Below are 15,704 nucleotides of genomic sequence, written 5' to 3'. Positions count from 1 at the left end.
CCCCCTCCCAGCTTCTTGCTGGCAGGGCATGAGATGCTGAAAAGTCCTTGGCTAGTGTAAGCACTGCTTAGCAACAACTAAAACATCGGTGTGTTATCAACATTATTCTCATCCTAAATCCAAAACCCAGCACTGTACCAGCTACTAGGAAGAAAATTAACTCTATCCCAGCCAAAACCAGGACAAAGCATCAGGGTAACAGGAACATTTTAAGTCAGTGGAGGAAGAAAAAATGACAATGTACCATTATTGTAGTTCTTACAGATTAAATTGATTTCTTATGTTAGTAACTTTTTAGCATTGCAGAAGTGCTTAACAGTTCTGCTTAACATTGCAGGCTGCTTAACACCTAATCCAGCAGATTCTTATGTTTTCCTTTGTTTTGTTTGAAACTTTAACCTTCTCTTTGTCTTTCTTGTGATAGTACTGTGAAAAGACCAGGAGCTCATAATATCCCATGAAAGATTATGACCTATAAGGCTCACCATGTATTACAGTCTTCTGCTTCTAAAAAAATTGTAGCTCCACTTAGGGAAGTGGACTTCCTGCAATATGCATTTGCTAAGGAAACTGTCCAGAGCAGAAGCTGTGTACTGTTTTTTTACTCTCTGGGCTGGTGTGGAGAGTGATACAGATTTGTACACTCCACTAGATTCCTCCTCTGTGCGTTTTAGGTGATACTTACCTTCAGCATAGTAGAGAAGGGAGTACCTTTTGCTCCTCCAAGCAGGGTCTGCATTTATTGCTGACCTACTGTAGGCCACACAGGTGAACCAGATTATTAAGCCTTCCCTTCTTTACTGTATGGTTGGGTAGATCCTAGACATGACCGAAACTTCTGGTCAGTTCCACTTTGAGGATTTTTTTTTTTTTTTTAATAAACTCCTTCCTGAGATGCTGTTGACTGCTTTTGGTTTAAACAGCCTTCTGGAAAAATTAGCAAGTAGCTTTGTAAGAAACTTTTCAAACTCTAAAAAGTATTAGTTGTATTGTAGTTCCAGAGTTGGTTTTTATTACACTGTTTTTTTTGCAACTTGAAAATTGTAATGTTTCCCTTTCTGTCAACATCTGAACCCACAAGGCTATTTAAAGGGGAAAATAACCCAAACCCTAAAATGTTCTGCTGATGATTTGAAAGTAGAATAATCTGTTCTTTTTTTTTTTTTATTTAATTTACCAAATACAGAATCATCTAGAAATGCATTTAAGGAGACATTCTTATTGTAGAGTAAAGTTAAACAGATGCTTTAATGCAGTAAGAGTTATACTCAAGCTGAGAATGGTTTATGTATTGTCTTTTTTGGGAGTAGTTAGGATATGTTTCAGTTTTGTCCCAAATGAAGCAACTGGTAGTGCAGGATTTTATGAGGATAATTTTTCTTTTGATTTAGATCGCACTTGCTTTATGCCAACATCTAAATTTTTATATTGTATGAGTAGAATGCTAGGAAGAAAATCTTTCAGCATTAGTAGTACCATGGACCACAATACTTTGTACCACATCTGCATGAAAACTGCATTCATTGTTGTGTTATAGTTTTGAGAGCCAGGTATTAGTTATCTTTATGGCTGTTCCCTCCGGCCCTACAGCGAAGCAGGGAAAATCAATTGTAGTTTGTGCTTTAAGCAGTGTTCCCGCCATTGTTACCTTTTTATTCGCATCATAGAACATTCAGGCTTAAAGCCAACGGAAGTGCAGTGACATAAGCAAATAATCACTCCTTACGCTCATGTTCCGATTAAGTTAATGAGAGAAGGAGGTCATATCTCAGAGAAATAAGAATGCCCTTTTCACCGTTCCTGGTGCTCTCTTGGCTGCTGTACAGCACGTGCATTGTACCCACAGCCCCAGGAATTCTGAATCCTTTAAAACTCTGCAGGGTTATTGAGACGCTGCTTCAGTGATGCTGCGGTGTGTCCTGTTTGGTATGTCTATCCACAGTGATCGCCAAATGTGCTTTTCTATCATGATACGTCTGCATGCTTGCTGTGCTTACTGTTTTTTACTCAAATACACATCACAGTGCCATGTTGATTGCATGACAAATAGAATATTAAATCTTCAGGGCCACAGAAAAAGGCCTCACAGTGCAGAAAGAACAGGTTTACAGATTTCTTTTCCTGGTCCCACAAAGCTTTCCTTTGGTCCTTTGTGTCCTAGAAACAAATCTAAACTATATTTGAGAATTTCTATGTTAACATTGATTAAAGTGGAAGCAAATTAACGCTGTATGCCGCGGAGGGAACAATCATTTTGTAGCATTGCTGATTTGAACGAAGTATACATTCAGTGAAAGTATCGTGGGAAACTGTTTCCTAGTTTATGGTTAAGTCTGATTCTATAGACTTTGCTTAAAGCTTTCATGGATCTTTTGTGTACTCATATTCTCAAATATTTTCTTATTAGCCTAAATAGTAATCCTGTTGCCACTTAACCACTAAACCCTGAAAACTGCCAGTTTTACTTAAACTGGAATATACTGAGTAAAGTTAAATGGCACATACAAAGTGATGCTTAAGGGTTTGCCAATTTAAAATTTTATTTCTGCAACAGCTATTCAACTAATAGTACATTTACACCAAATTAATTAGTCGCATTCTTTGAAAAAAAATCTCTTTCTTGTAATGGTGAGGGCACTCAGTATGATGTAATCTTGACACGCCATCTGAGAAAATGGTCTGTATAATTATTTTAAAACGTAAAAATATATTGTCAACCTAAAACCGGACAAAAATGTAATTTAATACACTTTAAAGACAAGGAAGAGCTTGAATTCAACTGGCATTAGATTAAGATTCATACATTGAAAGCAAATTAATTTGTTTATCAGTGTCGCTATTTATTACGTACACATAGAAGACTGTAAAAGTTGAAAGCAATTTCACTCTGTTATGTACTTTATTTTTTGCATTCATCTTAGAAAACCAAAATAATTGTAAACATTTTTGGTTTTGAGTTCTAATTGAGGCAGTTGTTTAATTTGCTTATACTGCAAGAAAATGTCTATGTGAAAATATTCTCACTGGTATTTAAAAGGTATTACAAAATTCCTGTGGTATAATGTTTTGTAAAATCATCCTTTAGAACATCTAAATATTGGACCAGTCTGGAGTTAACCAAACTCATAGACTCACACAAAGGGCAACAAAGGAAATGTTCCAAATGCAGAGAAGAATATGAAATTATGCTGCCTAGGGTTACTTTGTGGATTATAAATTGCTAAGACCTGGTACTTGCAGTACATATAAATGGCACAGTGCATTGTAAGGAAAATTAGGAGCGTGTTTCGAGTATTGGGCCATCCTTATTTTTCCAATGTCTCAAAAATTTTATTTTTTTTTAACAAAAGAGTAATGTAAAGTATACCTCCTTATGCAAGTGTTACTGATAGAAATTGTTACATTTTCTTTGAATAAACAAAAGGGACAAAATCTTTTATTCGTATTTTTCAAATAAAATATACTCTTTGCTATGGTGATGGGTTATTGTATTCCTCATCACAACTAGAATGGGTTATTTTCTCTTCACTCCTGTATTTTGTACTCACCAAAGAAATATAACTATCTAAAGGCACTTTGTCTTTAAGAATCAGATGTGTTACAGCAGTATTAATGAGGTCAATGTCAGAAACGGTATGGCAACTTTAACTAGATTTTAATGCTTGGTATTGTCACTCAGTTGTGTCACTATTTCAAAGACTGTCTTACATGATTATTGCTACAGATGGGTAGGGAGAGAGAGAGACACCAAGAGATACTTTGCAACAGACTGCCGTATAACTGCTAAATGGTTCATTACTTTTACTTGTGGCAACTATTGCACTCCAACCATCACTGTTCTGAAACTGAAATACAGCATTATAGGCTGAATACATTAGCCACATGGCTGAGTTAGGGAATTGCACATCTATGAATCCAGATTGGTGGTAACAGCCAGGGTTATTATCCTAAGTTGACACAGAATAGAAGAGAAAAAAACAGGCAAGGACATTCACAATGGTCAAGCTCAGGCACATGCAATGCAGGAAACATTTGTTCTTTCTCAAAGGAAGTAACAGGCTTTACCAACAAATCACATCTTAGAAAATATTGGTACCATGGCTCACAAGGAACTGGTTGCATGCAAGACCTTCTTTCCCAGACTGACATAAAATTCAAAAATAAAGCTAAGCTTGACAGGAAATGAAAATACAATTTTGTTATAGTACCCTATTTGCTCTACTTTATTGCCCATAGGCCAATTTAGATTTTGTACCACCATACTATGCAATTCCCACATATGCACAATATTGGTACCATGGCTCACAAGGAACTGGTTGCATGCAAGACCTTCTTTCCCAGACTGACATAAAATTCAAAAATAAAGCTAAGCTTGACAGGAAATGAAAATACAATTTTGTTATAGTACCCTATTTGCTCTACTTTATTGCCCATAGGCCAATTTAGATTTTGTACCACCATACTATGCAATTCCCACATATGCACAGCCCCAGAAAAAAAAAAAAGGTAATATTTGCAAGACAAATATTGTCAGCCTGAATCTGAATCAAGTTCAGGCCCAAAAAAAAAAAAAAATAAAAAAAAAAAAAAAGGTAATATTTGCAAGACAAATATTGTCAGCCTGAATCTGAATGCAAGTTCAGGGAAGGAACTAGTGGTTTTGTGGTTTTTGTTTTGGTCCTCATTTGAGGTGTCTGAACTTTCTAAAGAATGTTTATAAAGATTTTAGATCATTTTTCTTATGTAAGATTCATTGAACTTTTTTTTTTCCTAGCAAAGCTTATTATCCTCTTATATTATTGTTAGATTAAATTTTAGGTTGCTCGAAGTCCGTACTACTCCTTCCATATGTTGCAAATGTATTGTTTATATTGGGTACAGAGAGTCTTCAAAAGCTAGAAAGCTTTGCTTGTGAGTTTGGTAGACTTTTTCTGTGGGCTTCATGATTCCATGTAGCATTTTTGTGTTGTATAACTCCTCACAAATCCATCAATGCACCTCAACCTTTAATTAATCAAGAGAGTCCTGAAGATCCAACAAACTCTTTACACATTAGCTGCCTCTAAATTTGGGTTGTTCTGGAAGTACGTGCAATAGAGCATATTATAGCTGGTGGGCAGTCAGTACCTGCAGAAACATCCTCAACCAGCAAAGCAACCTTCAAAGGGAAAAAGGACACTGGGATTAGGACTCTTAGGGGATCATAGGGCACACAGAGCTTGAAAGGTGTTAGATTCCTAGCCAAGCCTGAACAAAATCAGGGTCCATGGGACCTTCATAGTGGACCTTGTTATCATGCATGTTCATTGGTAGAATTCAAATAGCTGGTGAGCTCAATGGAAAGCCTAATAAAGGTACATGTAAATAAGTGAACTATATGAATATCTGAACTGCCACGTTTTCTGTTAGAGTCCTGGATAGGAATGGATCAGTCTTAATGCATTTGCCAGGCTTTCGGTGTGGACGCATTTCTGAGGCCTACTGCAGTTCTAACATACACCTTTACCTGCCACATTAAATATTTTGAAACAAATTAGGTTGCTCTTGACTTTATTATGAAGATTGTACATTGTTTACTTAAAATCTGAATTAATATCCATGTTCCATGTTTAAAAGCAATTCTTTCCTGTATCTTCTGGAATGGTTTGAAGACAAAGCACCTACAAGTAAAATTCAGCTGTGTTTTGAAGTCACAAGCACAACATATCTAACAACCAATTTTCATGATAGGATTTGGGTTGGGCAAAAATCAAATACTGGTTGCATACAGAAAGTAAAATTCACTCTTACTAAACAAACTATTTTTTGTGTAGGCCTATTGATTTAAAACTATGCTTGAAGTGTGAAGGTATATGAAAATATACACATCCTGATTATATCATGAAGACCACATTTGGGTCTCTCAAAAAGAAGTGAAAATCAGCTCTGTACTATTTGCAACCTCTTTGAACTTACTCTTTTGATCAAAATTTATTTTCCAGTTAGTTTCAATGCTTTGTGCTACCTAAATTTTAAACTGGGAAGTGGTAATGTGGAGGATAATGAATCAAAGATTAAAATCTTTTTAATCTCTAGCTGCTATAACTATTAAAAAAAGACTAAAATTGAAAATGTCTTTCTTTATGAAAAAAATTGGATAATCAGCTCTGAAAAGAAAGTTACTTGCATATGATGTTAGTAATAATAAAAATAATAATGTTCTTGTTCTTTCTTACTTGTTTTTATCATAAAGCATCAAATCAGAAATTGTGGTGCCATTTCTTCTATTATATGTCTCCAAAATGTTTAAAACCTGACATATAAAGGGAACATCTCTGAACAAGATGTCTGTTAGTTCTATTTTGTCTATCCCGAGACTGAGATTTTTTTTAAAAGTTTCACACAGAGAATATTTTTAATGTAGGATGCCAAAGTATGCTTTAAGTGTTAACTGAGTTATATAACTGCAAATTTAGCATCCAGTTTTCTGCGAGAGAGAAGGAACTGAAAGGCAAAGTAAACATCTCGCATCTTGTACATGCAACAGAAGCTCAGACTCTTTAAGCAGATCTGAAACCACCACCTCATAAGCATAGCCTATCCTATGTAGTGTTATTTAAAAATGCAAACAAAAAAACCCTCTAGCACTCACTTCACGCTGTTTCCTTATTTTCCAAATGAGCATTTAATGTATCTTTATCATGCTTTTTTCAATAATATTTTACTGTTTCAGTAAGACTGACTGAAATGTTTCAGACAAATTTTCTCCTTCTGATTTCCTCAGAACATTAAGAAGTCACTTCTGTTGAATTTGATGGAAAGTCTGTCAGAAGGACTGTTCTTTGACCAAGTCCAGGATAGAACTTCTCATCAAAATCTGCAAGGACTAATTAATAACTGTCTGACCAAAGCACTTTATCACGGATGTGGAAGACTGGCTTCAGAGCAGGATGTTAGATGGGGATCTCCCAGTTCAACTATTCCTTTCATAATCCCACGTCACAAGTTTCAACGAATTTTTACTGATTGCTTAATGAGTATTTTTGGGTAAAACAGCATTCTTATTTTCTGTCAAGCTCTGTGGGGCTGAGTGATCCTGAAAACATGAGTTATGTATTGCTCACTTTATATCCTCCTTTATTGTTTCATATTGTTTTCTTTCTTTTCTACCCCTACCGGCCCCCTTTTTGTGCTGGATGCTTGAAGCACTGTAGTACAATAATTTATCTTAAGAATGTCAGGGGAATCTAGGAATAAAACTTAATCTCTCTGAAAAATGGAAATACTTATCAGTGGTATTTGATGTCAAATGTACTAATCTTCATTTTTTACTCTGGGGCAAGTATTTTAATGGGACTTTATCACAGCTGAATTCTTTACCTTTTTGGCATGCATAATAATACAAAATTCAATTCAGTTTCTATGATAACTTAAACAATCTTGGTGTTATTAAGCATTTATATTGGCCAAGACCCTAATGTCCTAGGTCACATACAAAATGACATTATTTGGCTAAAGAATTTCTGGCTTAAAAGACAAGATTTCTGAATCCAGTGTTACAAAGCAAAGACTTGTAAGGGAGGGAAGGGGATTGTAGGAAGCGTGAAGAGCAATAGAAGGGTAGTAGAGTAGATAGCAAATATCACAGGGCAGATAAGTCATACGATCAATAAAATACATAGTGATACAGGAAAGATTTTTCAGTAATGTATTATGATTATTATTGTAAAGCTTTATGATCTAACAGTGCAATATTTTATGACTATTCCCATTACAGGTGATAAAAACATAAGTTATATGTGATATATAATGAGGATAAACTATGACATTCAGAAAAAAATTACAGTGGAAAAAGGAACATATTTAAAAGTTATTTATTTATTTGTATTTGTGTTTCTTTACACTATTCAGCTGATGCTAATTTCTATTGCTGATATCGTAAATACCCCACATTGTTGGGTCTGTCATGTACATGCAGATTCCCACTGGTATGCTTAGGTTTTTGGCTTGCTGATTTTACATATGGATTTTGAAAATACTTAGTTCTGCAGGAAGTTTTGGACTGTACTTTTGTAATGAAAAACTGCTACAATTTCCTCACTTGTGTAGCAGAATTTTAATTTTTCTGATAAAGATTACGCATTGCAAGAACAGTGACAATAGCTACACAAAGGGCAGCAGGTGAAAACGGTCATGTGTCTACTTACAGGAATCTATTACTTTTTGCCTGATTTGTATCCACACAAAATATTGGCAGAGCTCACAAGACATTAGAGAAAGCTTCTGTCATGATGTACATACCAAAACCTCTGCTAACTCTTTTCCAGCTCTTTCACGTCTAACCAAATTTCAGATTAGGTGAGTTTAATATGATTTCATTGCTCACACTTTATTTAGTTTGTGTGAAAAAAGAGAAGTCAAAAGAATATCGATGTCATACAAAACACGGAACATAAATGCACAATTTGTGCAACTTATGCTATATTAACCTTACTATCTAAGCTTTATCCCTACAAGAGGAAAGTGAAAAGGGGCAAACTCTTTGGCTAGCTTGGACCTTCAACTTCTACACTGGATTCTCAACAGTCTTGTCAATGAAATGATAATTTTAATGTGTACGTACAAAGATGCAGTGTGTCAATTGAAAAGTAAATGACTTTGGACAGCAGTTTGGACTTGAACTCAGGCTGCCTCTTGCCAAGTTATATTTTAGAAGGAAAGAACACCATGTGAGAAAATGGGTCAGATGATAGAAACATCCCAATTTAGGTATGTAAAAGGTGTACTTAGTGTCTTATAGAGTTTTACATGATTCTGACAGCCAAGAACATGCTGCTATGATTTGTTCTGGTGGAAAAGAAAACTTCTGCCCTCTGAAAGTGAAAAGCTTTTCCTTGTTTGCAAGGTGTTTTATATCAAACATCATCACAACTTGAAAGGATTCGTCCTGAATGTGAGAGGCTGTGATGGTCAATCTGTCTCTTTGCATTTTCTGCTGTTTGCTGTTGATGGTGCAGTCTGTATAGTCCTTGGTATTGCTAAGGAGGATCCCATTCTTGACAGACTTTTTAATAAAATACGATGGTAAATTTATTTGGTTAAAAAAAATTAATATGAAATATTGAACATTTCAGTTCAAGGTCACTAGTTCATATTTGAAATGGGAATGAGAAATGCAAATGACTGCTTCTTTACATGAAATTTGTTTGTAATCTCACTTCAGTGTTAGTACAGAAGACCTGCATGATGGCAGTGCCAAAGAGATAGTCACTCAGTCTGATCACCATATTCCTGTCTGCTCCTAATTCTATTCTGAGTTTCTTGTTTGACCTTGAGGATCTGACAAGTATTCCTGTAAACAGACCTATCCAATTTTCAAATAATAGCATTGTGGCTGGGTTCAGCACAGTGTTCCTTCTCCAGTTTCCATCCTTGCTACATCACTGGTGGTGTTTGCAGATTGGAGTGGGACACCATCATGCCTCGGCAGCTGTCAAAATCTGAATAAAACGTTCTACAGAACTCATCAAAGTAAACTTGTTCTGTCTGGGTATAGAATGTAACTCTTTTCATTTATGTAAAATACAGCTTAAATTCTCACCTCCTCTCATCATGCAATTAAAGTTTGGAAATGTTGCTTCCACTTTTCTAAGGTGGAACCTGAGCCAAGACATTTCACAATGAAAAATCAAAGAAAAATGCCAAATAATATAAAGATATGGTGACAATAATATCAGCCATGTAAGGGGTAAGGAGCAAATGGTAGAAATGGTTTTCAAGCAGAGGACCATTCGGTGGCCTCTGAATGGCCACTGGTAATACAGAATGATTATAGATCTGTTGTAGAAAAAACTGTGAACAAATCATACTACTGGACCCTCAGCATACAGGACTTTTATGTACTCTAAAAGCCAGAAATAAGAATGGCTTTGTTAAATGAGAAATTCACAGAAAATTATTTATTTATACTGCAGTATCACCTAAAGAATTTCTGGATGATCAGGACCTGAATTTCTTGGTGCTGAGATTTGCATCTACATGTGGCTGAAAAAAGCTGTCATCCAGCTAATGACAGAAACAATAGGAATAGAAATAAAGGATAATCGAGGACGTTTTATAATTGAAGTCCAAGAGACAGCCTAACTAAGGGGAAGATAAGATTGAATCATTTCTGAGAGAAATAGGACTTGATGCTTCTGGGTGATTTAATATTTCTAGACATTACAATGGAAAATTTACAGGTGAGCAAAAATCCTGGATACAGTTGTTTTTGAAACATGATAAGGGATAACTTCACAATACACACAGGAAAGAGGAAAAACCATATGGGATCCAGTAATAACAGACATGAAATTGTAGTTCACTTAGTGATAAGAAAGTACTTTAGATATCTATAATGATGTGGAATCAAGGCCAAGTATTTTGCTAGTAAGAAGAGTAACAGTAGAAGAAAACTTGCTCCTTGAGCTTAGTATAATAAAAGTGAGATTCTGTGCCATGAAAAAGGAATGTTGATGCATCCATAAACATATAATCTTTTTCTGTCTCTGCCATTGATTCCCTATCTGTCCTTAAGCAAATACCCTAATATATACCTATTAGCAAGTAACTTACTAGTATTTCTTCCAGTGTGTAACTAATTAGTCCCAACTGTTCAAATGTGCTTTCCTGAAATCAATTTTCTCTGTATATCAATATACACTAAACAGAAGATGCTAAAATGAAAGGTGCTGAAGCTTCCTAGTAATGATTTCTACTAATAATCTGGAAACTTAAAACTAGGTGATTTAGGAGGTCAACTTTAATGTCCAGCTTTGAAAATCCCCTTTTGTTAAGTGCTTTAAGAACCTGTGGTGAAAGTTCTAGAAAAATTCAAAACCTGCCTGTTCTATTCTTAAAGTATTCTTAAAAAGTGTCTAGAAACTGCCACAAACAGCAAAATCAGGTGGACACAGCAATACATAGGATATATGAGGGAAAAGTAAATCTAGTTTATGTAGGAGGCTAACCTACTAGAATTTCTTGAAGGTGTCGACAAGCCTTTAAATAAGGATAATCTGATTGATTTAGTACCCTTGGATTTCCAATAAGCTTATGACAAGGTCCTTCATCAAACCTATTATGGAATGACATGATCTTAAAAACTGATTTAAGAACAGGAAACAAAGTACAAGAATACTTTGTAAGGTTCCTCAGCGTAAAGAGTACTGTTAAGCATTATGCTAGGACTGGAATTGTTTGATAGAGTCAAAGGTAATCTAGAAAAACAAAGTGTGAAGACTTGCAAAGCAATCAATGGATACTTAGTCCATGTCCTAAGTTGTGGATGAAACTGAAATAAATGCAAGGTAATGAACAAAGGCAAAAACCAACCCAAAATGCACCTGCACCATGAGCTCAGAATAAATTGCTATTACTCAGGGAGGATATTTTGAGTTACTGTTTCTATCTAAATATCTGCTAAGCAGTCATAAAAAAAACCCATAAATAAATCTGGTGTTAAGAATTATTAAGCAATAATAGAAAACCAGTTAGAAAGTGTCATTATGCTACTTTGAGAACCCAGACTGATTCCACATTTCAACTACTCAGTAAAACAGTCTGGTCCCATAGGAAAACTAGAGAAAGCACACAGAAATCAAGAACAATGTTCAAAGATATGGAATAGCACCCTTCTCAGGAGATTTTAAAAGTTAGGACTCTTCAATATGGAAAAGAAATGACTGATGAGACTAATATTTAATAAATTATAAAAATAAATTCTAAAATTAGAACTGTCATGCAGGAAATAAACAGAAATTTATTATTTTTCACAATAGAAGAACTAGGAGCCATAAAATGAATTTTTAGTTAACAGATTTAAAATAAACAAAAGTAGGTACTTTTTCACATGATATGCAACTGAGTGGTGAAAGTCATGTTGTGGATACACAGCTGATAGAGCCTTTTTTCCATGCCAGATGTGGCTTTGGAAGTCACATGGCTGCAATGTGTTGTTAGGCACAGACATCAGCGTTGCTGGCCTGCACTATCTTCCTGGGTTTGTTTTTAAAAACTGCTTCAACCCAAAGAAATTTTGCCTAGTGGCAATAGAAAAAAAATCTGGCTTCTGGCAAAGGGAAGATATACTAAAAATGAGACCAAATGACTATAGGGTTAAAACTGGTTCCAGTGTTTCATGCCTAATTGTTTGGAATACGAAGGAACCATCAAATCATTTCCAGCCCTGTAATACTTACCTCCATCCCCTCCTGTGTCTTTCAAATTTGCCTGTCACCCAGTTGCAGATGTAGTTCATGAACCTTCTTCAGCTGACTTGGTTCATCTGTAGATAATGCCAGTCAGGCAAATGAACGCACAAGTCCATTTAAAGTCCAATGAATTATGAAACCGAAGTCAAAGAACTGCTGGCCTCTACTCATCCTATACTGTACACAGGCATCTATTATCCCATTCAAAATGCTCTGAAGTGAGTCATTACTTAATTAAATTACTGAGAGCTGAGATTACAGAGCAACCACATAAAAGATTCGGAGAATCAGTTTTAAAGAGAAATAAAAGAGTAAACCATTATATTTCTCAACTATTAATCACATCACCTCTGACATTCATGGGGTTCTTTCATACTATGCTTGAGATTGTAGCTGACAAAATACCTGGTAAGAAACTAACTTAGCTATGTGCTTTATTCAGTATCAGGGTAGCTCAAAGAAAACTTTGTCATTAAAGATTCCAATGATATATGTTAAAATTTAAGAAATTCAAAGCAAACTCAACCAACTGTTTAAATCCATCTATTGTTGGAAACGGTAATTGAGAAGAATGCATTGAACTGTCACATCTTTTTTTACAAATGTGATCATTTGAAAGAAAGGAAATTAATATGTTAAGCATATGAACTTATAAATTTTACATTACCCATCTAATAAGCCAATAAATTATTCATATTATTCATAAGGAAAGGCATGTGTCACCAAAACACATTTACTTCTTACCTGTAAATTAGTGAGTTAGTGAGTGGTTTTATTAGAATTACTCCTCTTTTTTCCACTACCTATACTTTTTAAAGAAACTACTCTTAAGTCTATTACCTGATGTTTTATACTGTCTATGTAAAAATAGACTGCTTTTCATTAAAAAAGTCAAAATGCTGCTTACTGAAAAAAAAGTCATACATGTAATTTAACAGAACATGGTATAATCATATTGGTTATAATAAAATATATGTATGGGACTTGGATTACAAATGGCTCTATAAAGGTCTTTCTGTGTGTATACATATGTGCAACTATACATACTTATAAAGTAAATACATTGTAGCTTGTAATTCTTATCTTTCTTTTGCAGAATGAAGACTACATTCTACACATACTTAGAGCTTATTGATAATACACTAAGATTTTGTGGGGGACTGATTGTGTTGCAGTGAGCTATGTATTCTTTCCTACCTGATAAGCGGAACATTTGTTCCTTGTATTTAAAATTCATCAGGATACACAAGCTTATATCTAACTTACAGCATTTTATTAGTTCTGTCAATGTCATTTGCAAATGTGACAGCTACCACCCATGGTTAACAGCTTATTTATTTATGCTGAACTCGCACCAATATACTGGCCACAGTAATCATATAATCTTGTCAGGTATGGTCATTTAACGTGCTTCTGCACAAAATGTAAGAGAAAATCTTGCTCGTATAAATAAATAACTGCCTGTTTTATTTAGAATATCTAGGAACACCAGAAAAATAAAAGCCTTATATTACAAAGTTCTATGTATAGATAAAATTGTACTTAGTAAAGCAGATCCACACCTTCCACAGATTCACACCACACATACACACGCTTGATATACTGTTTCATTTTAAACATTTTAAATATATGGTAAAATTAATAACTTGGTTTGAATAAAGAATTTAAACTACTGAGAAACAGTATTTTAAAGAGAGAAGCAGAAAGTCACAGCAGAGCAACAAATTCCATACACCTGTGTCAAAACTAGATAGCTTTTATCCTTGTACTGAAAAGCTTCAATGCATCATCATTACTATTATGTTTATTTGGTAGAACCAAGGGGTTTTGTTGCATCAAACTGGAAAAAAAAAGCTTTCCATTTGGTGATATATAGTCTGGTATAGAGAAATCATTAAGGTGGGAAAATTATTGAGAGTTGAGATGAATGAAACAAGACCTCTGGAATCTATACTTACTGACTGGGTTATTAATTCTTAGTCATTTGGGGTGACATTGGAGCTAGATTATTTCTGTATTATGTATTTATATTTACATGTCTCTGTCTGTTTTTTAACATTGTTGCATGAACTGCAAGACTGAAGGGACCACTTCATTCTGGGTTGACTCACCTGATCTGCTGGATCCATTTGAAATAGGCCCAGATTGTCTCTCAGTTCAAAGATGCTACCCTGATAGTCTTCCTGGGAGAAAATTGCTTTGCATTCCAAGATATGGGGGCATATTAGGAGAGAAATGACAGTGGGTGGTATGTGCTAGAGGCATTTATTTTCTGTTTCAAAAAGCCTGGGGCAGGCACAGTTCTGATCTATATTTTAGCCATGACTGGTGCTTCTACATTACCTAAGAGCCTTACAGAGCATTATGGAATATTATGTATAGGAAAAATATGACTGACGTGAGATTCAAATGTCTTTTATTCAAAATTTCCTATTCTAACCACTCCATATAAGCCAAAATGCAGGTAACTGCCTATATAAATCAAGGCTGCGGTATTAGAAGAGATAATGATGGGTTTTATCCCCCTGTCCTGCAGAAACACAGTGCCAGGCTGACCTACATCAGGATATTGCTACTTCTGAAGCCTAAATTTTGTGCAGCTGGGCATGATGATCTATCTTTTGTATATTGCTGGATGGAGTGAAACTGCCTCCCAACAGGGCTTTCTAAATGAATTTTTGCTCTAAGTCACACATCCAACTGCAGTACATTCATACTGTTGCCAGACACGCAACAATAAGAAAGGGTTTTTTGTATGATGACTACAAAGAAGTCACCCAGTGCAGCACTTGGGAGTCACGGCTGTTAACTTCTTATCAGGTTTCATGGCAGGAACATAGGCATGAGGGAATCAGGAGCTCTGCTTTCAGCAGCCTTCTCTTTATCACTAGTCCTGGGAGCTGAAGTATTCATTTAGGTTGTCTGGCACTTAGACCTCTGTCTAATAGGAGACTTGATTTCATTTGTTGGTCTAAAGACTGAGGGGACAAAGTCCAGGCTCCCCTTATGCAATTCCACTGGCTGGTTTTATTATTTGATTTTTATTTGTAAGTAAATTCAATTTAAACTTATTGCATTTTCTATGAGTTGACTCTCGGGCATGGCAGAAATACAAGTAAATAGGAAATCTAGAGCAGAAAAACATTTCCTGAACTGCTCTGTTTTTCTTATGTTCTTCAGTTAGTGGAAAATAAATCATTAGCAACTCAAATGCTTGAAAAAATCTCATGATTAATTTTTGCTATCAAGATTGGACAGACAATTAGATAATGATTTAATGCGTTCTTGTACATTTAACTTGACAACCATGCACTGGGGTCAGCCCCTGCCCAGCGACACCCCAGCAGGGCCTGTCTCCAGCTCCCAACAGCCCTGCCATACCCAGCCATGGGCCCTGCTGAGCTGGGCCCACCCACGGGCCCACATGCCATCCTGTCCTCGGCCAGTCCCCGTTCCCAAGGGAGGTGCCTGATG

The sequence above is a fragment of the Aptenodytes forsteri genome, unplaced genomic scaffold (genome assembly GCF_000699145.1).
Source record: "Aptenodytes forsteri isolate BGI_AS27 unplaced genomic scaffold, ASM69914v1 Scaffold27, whole genome shotgun sequence".
In the NCBI taxonomy this organism is placed as follows: Eukaryota; Metazoa; Chordata; class Aves; order Sphenisciformes; family Spheniscidae; genus Aptenodytes; species Aptenodytes forsteri.
Note: the sequence above shows the minus strand (reverse complement) of the source record.